This window comes from Euprymna scolopes, chromosome 9, assembly GCF_053919585.1.
Source record: "Euprymna scolopes isolate OS-2025 chromosome 9, ASM5391958v1, whole genome shotgun sequence".
Classification (NCBI taxonomy): domain Eukaryota; kingdom Metazoa; phylum Mollusca; class Cephalopoda; order Sepiida; family Sepiolidae; genus Euprymna; species Euprymna scolopes.
Genome location: NC_136490.1, coordinates 40,892,840 through 40,902,258, shown reverse-complemented (window position 1 = coordinate 40,902,258; position 9,419 = coordinate 40,892,840). Strand labels below are relative to the sequence as shown.

Sequence of the window (9,419 nt, the reverse complement as noted above, 5' to 3'; positions counted from 1 at the left end):
TTTTTAAAAAAGGTCGCTGTTGGAAATATTAATTCCAAAATAAATTAAATTAAATATATTATAAATATAATTGTTGTTTAAAGTTTATTAAATAACAATTTTAAATAGAATACTTAAAATAATTCTCTCGCTAAAAACATTAACAAAGATACCGCTATTTAGTAAAATCGATTTTTCTTAATGTCATGCAAATAAGGTGATCTCTTAATTGTATATTTTTGCAAGTATAATACTATATAGAGAAATAAATAAAAGATTAAAGTAACACACGTTTTGTATATATTAATCATATTGTGAACAAACAAACAAACAAACAGACAGGAATACGAATTTATATATATATATATATATATATATATATATATATATATATATATATATATATATTAAGTAATGTGATTTATAATTTAAAAATTTAAAAAAAAAATTTTTAATTTAAAAATCAAATTTTAATTAAATTAAAAATTAGTTTCATTTTTTTTTTTAATTTTTTTTTCATTTTTTTAAATTTTTAAATTTTTAAATTATAAATCACATTACTTAATATTGAATTAGCTCTAGGACATTTAACTATCGAGCTTATTATATATCTAAATTACAACGAGCATTTCCTGTATTTTAATTAAACTAGTAATTTCACTATTACATTAAAATACACTTAGCTCTTTGGACTATTATTCTAATCTCCTTTAAATTATATATATATATATATATATATATATATATATATATATATATATATATATATATATATATATATATATGGCATAATCACGTTGACACACCGGTTCCCGTCATCAGATCACCGAAGTTAAGCAACGTTGAGCCTGGTCATTACTAAAATGGATGACCAATTTGGGAAGTCCAAGTGCTGTATGTAGGCGGGCGTCGACACCTCCCTGCAAAAAGTTTCAAAAACCTAACGTCGTCATCTCCCCTAACCGGGATATACATGCGACTGGGAACCGCTTGTGAATTTTATACTCCCATGAAACTTCCTCCTTCAGAGGAAGCCGGTTAAACCCTGAATAGGGTTGGTGCTGACTGCACACACATACACAAACACACACACACACACACACACACACACACATACATATATATATATATATATATATATATATATATATATATATATATATATATATATATATATATATATATATATATATATATACACTAAATGAACGCTTCGGACTTCATTCTGATCCATTCATATCTGGGATTTCGGATTCTGCCATTTGGTCTCTATGTATTATTCTTCAATGTTCATCTTGTCTTTTTTTCTGTTTGATCCTTTCGATTTCTTACTTTGATACTCATTTTCCTAATTCTATTGAAAATGTTTTAGGCTTACTAAAAGGTTTTTTATATATATATTAGCAAATTCATGTTAATGAGCAATACATTTTTTATGTTCCTATTTTGAATACTTAATAAATTTTGTGATTTACTCAATTTTTATTTTTATTATCCATTATGTGTGTGTGTGTGGTGTGCGTGATAAAGAGAGATGTGTGTGTGTGTGTGTGTGTGTGTGTGTGTGTGTGTGTGTGTGTGTGTGTGTGTGTGTGTGTGCACGCGCACGCGTGACAGAGAGAGTGAGACCAGTGTATGTGTGCGTTTATGGTTACGGTTTTAGACAGTGAACCATTGTTTAGAATTACAAAAGATTTACTTTCAATTCTTTTCGCAAAAAGAAATAAAACAAACAATACCTTGTGTGCCGCTACACATTTTTTTTTTCAATCCAACGTTTATTTACAATGACTTTGAATGTAAACCATAAAAAAGAAATCAAAAATAGGTTTCTATGGTACGACTTTTGCTTTCATTCAAATAAGCAATTAAACGGTGGCCGGGTTGCATGCATCTCTCTGGTGTGTGGAACCATTTCTGCTCAATCTTGGAAAACAATGGACACTCCTTGTAAGAGCGCCTGCACTGAGAGTCTAAGCCTAATCATTGCTCTGCTAAACCGATACTGATTTACTGCAGTGACAAGAAGGAGTCCATGACGACTACCGAAATAAAGTATAAAACTTCAGGAAAGACATATTTGCTGTAGGTTTTCACTTTGATTTTGTTTAGAAGTTAGAGCGATTTTGTTTTTTCCCAAGGTGGTCAAACCTAAGCTGATTCTATGATTTACAATTATTTTCTCCCCGTTAAATGACAGCTTTGCCTAAAGTACAGAAACTCTTTCATTTTTTTTTTTTTTTTTTTTTTTTTTTTTTTGTTGTTGCTGTTGCTGTTGTTGTTGTTGTTGTTGTTGTTGTTGTTGTTGAGAGGAGTTTGCTTTATTGTTTTTAATCAGTTATCATGCATTTAGTCTTGCTCGTGTTAATAGAAAGAGCAATTTCTTTCGAGTATTTCACAGTATTCCCTAGAAATAATTGCAAATTATAAATTGCGATACGAAATGGCTTGTTTCATTTAATCTTCTTAAGACTTGTGTATTTCAATCGTAGTCATGTCTCTTTTCTCTCTAGGATTATCATGGGTGGATATGTAGCAATGCAGATCATGCTTTATTATTGTCTGGCCTGCATGAACTCCTCCTCGTTCGTTGGAAAAATGCAAGTGTTTACCACTCACACTGAGAACAGTAAAGCTCAGCAGTCGAGGAAGGTTTGGCCCAGAACACACAAATAAATATTGCAGAAGCAACTTGAAGACTTACACTCTACTGAGTTACACTTCTGCACTTGTCATATCTGTGCTTGCAACAGACATAGGTAGAGACGACAAGGGGGCGACGGATCGTGGACTTTAAGCATGGTCACGTTAGCTTGGTAGCTCTGGCACTGTTACCGCCTCTACCATGGTGAGGAAATCTGGGAATGTAGCTGGCGATTGTGGGGACAGCACTGCATGTCGATCAGCTTATCTGGACAAAGCAGGAGCCATAAACAAACAAATGCTGTCTCTTCGGTAACTAAACTAAAACGAAAAAAGGATAGCGAGAGAGAGAGAGCGGGAGAGAGAGTAGGGCAAACATGTTGCTTCCTTTCGCGGTCAGACCAAAAACACGAGAAAGAGGAAATATACTCTGCGCCATGCCTTTTAATCTATTACGTTAGAGACACCGAGTAGACAGCGAGTACGAGCCAATATGTAGCAAAAATACTCTATACACTAGCTTCAGAAAGAGAATACTGACAGAGATTAAAAGTTTTCAAATTCGGTTTTGACTCAGACTTGGCAGTGTCTCCTGTGCATTTTTTTCCAAATTGTGTTGCCTGTGATTGTTAAGTTTTAATTTTTGTCTAATGAATACGGATCAAATTGAATATTTAATCCATATTCATTAGACCCAAGATTGGCTGAATTTCAATGTTCAGACCAAAAACAGGGAAGAGAAAATGTACAGGGTGGAACGATGAAATTGTCGCCCTTAACAAAACAACATTACAGCTTTATTTTAAAAACTTTTCTTGAAAAAATTAATTCAGGTAACTCGATTATATGATAGAGCTGACATCTATTGAATGAAACCGCCTTCAGCCTCAATCACTGCCTCGATATGGTTCGGAACTAGGAGCATATCTATTTTACAAGCGCCGGCAGAAGCTCGCTAATACTCGGTGGATGGCAGCAATCAGGCTGGCTTTGATGTTGTAGGAGGTCATGTTGGTTATGTTCTCGGCGTATTACCAAACAAAGTAGTCCAGCGGGTTCAGGGCAGGAGAGAAGGGTACAAAGTCGTAGCACACCTTCTGAAGCTAAGCATGGGTCTCTTTGGGCTTGTAGGTCGGTGTTGAATCCTGTTACTACACCCAGGGTTTGCCAGCGACTACCTGATTGCACCAGGGGATCACCACACTCTTCAGCACATCCAGGTACACTTTGGTGTTGACTTTCAAGCCGACTTCAAAGATGTGAGGTGGCATGATGTGGCTCTCACTTGAAACCACACCAAAGACTATAACTGTGGCCAGAAACTTCGTTGAGCGGTTCCCTCAAGCGTTAAACCGGCCGGATTTGCATTTTGTGAGTGCTGACAATGGTCCTGTTGTCATAACTCGGATCGATAGAGAGCATGAGTTGTACAACGGCGCATCTCCGATCTTGTTCGTTGAACATTGTGTCACTTTCAGACATGATAGAAGGCTCCTATCGTGCTTGGGGTTTGTACACAACTGGCTAACTAGTCGAAGGAAAGAAAACCAGTTTTCATCAAACGGAAATGGAATCATGTCGTCTTTTCAAGGGCGAAAATTTTATCGTTTCACCCTGTACTCTGGGTCATGTCTTTTATATTAATGATCATGTAGGTAAATCAACTAGTAATTGACTGCCCTAGAAGTCACGCAACCTGAGCCTACACGCATTAGTCAAAGGGGACTGCGACATGAATTTAAAAATAAATATTACTTAATCAAGTATATCATCCGTATGTTATCATGCTCACCACAACACTAAGGGGAAATTCTGATGTTTTTTATATTCATTTACAGTAAAAACAATCTAGAGAGCTCAATTTTTTACAAGGAACAATATACATAAGACACTTTGTATGTGTATGAGTTAACTCCCTATGGACACCGTTTTTGTTTTTTTTTAATTTCACGCAAATGTACTTTATGTGTCTGGGGGGTTCTTTGATAGGTTTTGTATCAGAATGTTTCAAATAATCATAGAAAATTGATAATCGACAAAAAATATGATTAAAAAAGGAACAGCCCGATTTTGACGAAAGTTAAAACTCTTATAGAGCCTAGCATCATAAATGCATTTGAGAAGCTTTATGACCACACAAGCAGAATAGATATGCGTATAAAATCAACAGTAGATTCTTTGATAAGACAGTGGCACGATCGAAATGAATGTTTGGAGCACTATTAAACCATGATACTTGACTTTTGAATTTTAAACTTTTATTCAAGCTATTATATAAAAATAATTTCATAAAATCAACAGTAGGTTCCCTACAGTGCAATGCAGACTACAGTGTATCGTGAACTAAGTCACTGTGGGGAGGCATGTGAAGCTTCCTCCCGGTACACCGCGGTGGATCCCAGACTAAGGCTGGCAATCAATCTATTTCACCGATGTCGATGATAATAAAAGTATTGGAAGTGTGGAACATTCGTTGATCCTCATTCAGTCCTGGGCAACATCGGGTCTCCTTGCTCCTAGTCGCACTGAAGACTTCTGATACAGCAAAAGAGTCTGTCTGTGGATGACCATAAATGCTTCCGTCTTGGGTTAGGCATATTAATGAGTGAAATAACAAACTACCGTTAGGTTATAATTAGGGCTATGACAACAGCATCTTCTTTTTATTGTTAGACTCTCCGTATATATCCGACACAGTTAGACACAATTAATCAACCGAGAACCACATCACTCTACATAAAGACATATAAGATATCAATGGATATATACTTGAGAATCAAAACAAGAAAAAGAATATGCTGTTGTCATAGCCCTAGTTATAATGAAATGCTCTTTGTGTGAACAAATGGAGGTTTGGACAAAGTTGATCATTGTAATTTCACCTACCTACTTAGTAGCATTAAAAATAGTGTATCAGTTAGAGGTGCCGACTGTCGTTGAGATGTAGAGTTTCGATCTTAGCTTGAGGCAGTTGCTAGTCAGCCGCACCAAAGAGCTGTGATACATTGAAGCACTGTATCTGTAAATAATTATATATATATATATATATATATATATATATATATATATATATTATATTATATTATATATATATGTTATATTATATATTATATTACATATATATTATATAATATATATATTATATATATTATATTATATATTATATTATATATATTATATTATATATATATATTATATTGTATATATTATATTATAATATATATATTATATATATTATATATATATTATATATATACTATATTATATATATTATATTATATATATAATATATATATTATATATATATATAGTAAGTTATAAAATATATATGGCAATTAAGCTACACAGAATATTCCGCGTTTCATCCACGCTAGGATTCATCAGGCTTAAGCTTGATGAATCCTAGCGTTGATGAAACGCTTAAGCCTGAGCAATCCTAGCGTGGATGAAACACGGAATATTCTGTGTAACCTAAATGGCATATATATTTTATAACTTACTACTTAGCTCTAACTACGTATTGAGCACTGCTGAAGTAAATACTTAAAGTTTATGCATAAAATTATACTTTCGTATCTTAATTTATATGATTAAATGAAGTAGTCATATATATCTATATATATATATATATATATATATATATATATATATATATATATAGATAGATAGATAGATAGATAGATAGATAGATAGATAGATAGATAGATATTATTTTTAATATTTTCAAACCACGTTTTCCATTAACTAAAAATCACTGGAAGTTATAATTTAATGCAAATCAATTACTACGAGGAAAAAATTCGAATGGCTACAAAATAGATGGGAGCAATCAAGGACGACAAACAAGAAATAACCAACTAAATACTGAATCGATAAAAAAAAAAACAAAGTAAACATTAAAATTAAGAAAAAAACTATCGCACACCGTGAGAAAAAAAAACTGTATAACAATCGTAAGGCATTATATTATTTAACTTTAATTTAATTTTAGATTCGTGTTTAGAACAATTTAGTCAATTATTTCTGTATCCGTGGCGAATGTCAATGCCATATTTTTTTACACATATCCACTTTCAAATAAAACAAATTACTACTGACACGTAAGGAGCTATTATGAATCAGAGACCATGCATACATGGACACGATAAGCTGAGCAGTGAGATGTCTGTTCACATTACACTTAAATTTCTATATATTAGTGCATATAATGAAGCAGGATACTGGGAGAGATTTCCAAAGTCTGGTAGTTCGAGGTGTAACGTGGTCGGTACCCTCGTACCGTGTTCGTTACAGTTCAAACCTCTCTCGGACTCTCACGTCATCTGGTACGATAAAAAATGAACAGCCAAATAAGTCTGATGCTCTTTTGTCTGTTTTAGCGTTTATTGCCATTACTTTGCAAACAATGGCTGCTTCTTGTTTGTTTTGTTTTTGTTTTTTGTTTTTTAACTGTTCATTGCGTCTGTTATGAGATTAACAAAACCTCGTCATCTTGACACCAGCTTAAAAGTCTCTTGCTGCCACTAAGGGGCCACATGTCCATCTCAGCCGGTGTGTTTTTCTTTCTCCTCATCTACACGCCCGCAATTTTCTTGTCTTCGACTTTACACACCCATCTTCTCCGGTGCTGACTTTTCTTCTCTCCCCGACTATGTGGAGTATTTTTCTTTCTTTTTTTTTCCCCCCCCTTTTTTTATCTCTACTGACGCACACTTCCGAATTTGCATATATGCTTTTTTGGCTGCTGCTGCTGCTGCTAATATCTTCTCAAGCCAGCTATTCTACAGCTCCTGCTGATGTTTTCTCACACGTTCATACGTGCTCACACGAGTTCATGCGTATTCTGTTACGGAGAAAATTTCATAATAGAAAGATGACTTTTTAACGTAAAATATTGCTCGCTCAGGCCATTATCTAACCAGAGTACAGAGTTTTTAAATATAATAATTACTTATCATCATTTAAAATATTTTATATTTTATCAGAAAGAAAGTTGTGCGTGTTCGGCATCAATTACTGTTGCAACACCCGAAATCTTTAATGGTCCAAGTCAAGAGTCGGTAACCTACATTTTGACAGGCCCGCTAGCATTATTACCAATAGCATTATATAGGAGAGGCAAGACTTTCGGATTCAACAAAATCTGTTATCTTTCTTTGATCCACCCAATCGAATTTGAAGACTATGATCACAAAAACACGATCAAAACGCAATCACCTTTATTTCTGCATAATTTTTATTTTTTAAATAAACATAAAACAAAAACTGGAGGTCGATTTGACCGACCGACGAGACTTCAGGCGGGGACAGCTTCAAAGGAACAATGTTATCTCAGCTTTCTATTTCATTCCTCCAACGGCGATCCCTTCTGCCTTATTCCTGCCACCTTCCCTATGCAAGTTACTGGAATCTTTCAATGGGTTTTTGTTTTTTGTTTTGTTTGTTTGTTTGTTTTTTTTTTTTTTTTTTTTTTTTTTTTTTTTTTTTTTTTGTTGTTGTTGTTGTTGTTGTTGTTGTTGTTGTTGTTGTTGTTGTTTTTTTTTTTTTTTTTATTTTTTTATTTTGTTTTGTTTTGTTTTTTTATACACTTCTTCTCAAACAAAAATCTTTCTTTGATATTTTTCCTGCCTGGCTTGACACAAGTTATATATTATGTTTTTTAAAAGTTTAATTGCTTTGCAAATAACTGAATAAAATTCAAATGTCGAAATAAAATTCAAACGAATGTAATCAATGCTCTTTGCATTTACTTATTCAAAAAGAAATAAATTCAGTGTAAGTGTTCAAGTTTACCGTGAAGGAGCATTATACGCTTAATTATTTATTCATGAGAGCAAAGGCTGTAGTGTATTCAAATAATTCACCAAATAACTACATATCTTTTATCTTTTAGCATTTATTGTGAATATAGTGACTCATTTGAATCATTTAAATTTACTACTTTAAGGTAAAACTCAGTTTATAAATAAAATGTATAATCATCTTGTGACAAAATAGTTGTGTTGTGGGAACAGCAATTTAGACATTAAAATGGTGCCCATCTAAGCAAGAAAATCACAGGATTCGGAACTATTTATGAATGTAATCCAGGATTTGCGAAACGAACTTATATCACGTTTTGCTGCCTTTCATCTGAATAATAGTTGGGTAGGTTATTTTAATATTCCATAAGAATCTTTCACTTAGTGATACAAGCATCAAAATTGGCACAAATGACGTCCAGAACATACATTTTAAGAAAAGAACGTTAGCCATCCGAAAATTCAAGATGGCTGCCAGTTTTCAATATATAAAAATGATTTCAAATTGTTTGCTACAGCATTTGATGTGGACGTGGAAATGGTATCGAAATGTGTTCACAAATGGAATTGATACAAAAGAGTGCGACGTATTAATAAGATGAAAATTTAATTCCAAAGATATTTCATTAATTATTTCTTAACACAAAATATATTTTCTGAGTAAAAAGTATTTCAAATTAATCGCCCAGGCAAGCACCTATTTTTGAATTTGGGGGAAAGGGGTGAAACAAACTAAGAACAATTTGAGAATAAGACTAACTGACAGCCATCTTTATATAATGTCTTGCTCTTTGCATCGACAAGTTCAAAGCCAAATATTAAAACATTCTCAATTAATACAAATCATGTGTTTATGATATAAGCAAATGAATCGATAATGATTCAGATTGAATAAATAATATTTTTACTACTATATTCATTTGTTGTTAATATAAATTTTTATGTATATTCAACACGTGATTACAGAGTGAACAATAAAATTATCGCCCTAAAAAA

The 9,419-nt window shown here is 33.0% G+C and overlaps 1 pseudogene; it reads left to right on the top strand.

Moving 5' to 3' along the window:
- The first annotated feature begins 758 nt into the window (after positions 1–758).
- LOC145285098 (5S ribosomal RNA) lies at positions 759–880 on the top strand (annotated as a pseudogene).
- Positions 881–9,419: the final 8,539 nt, after the last annotated feature.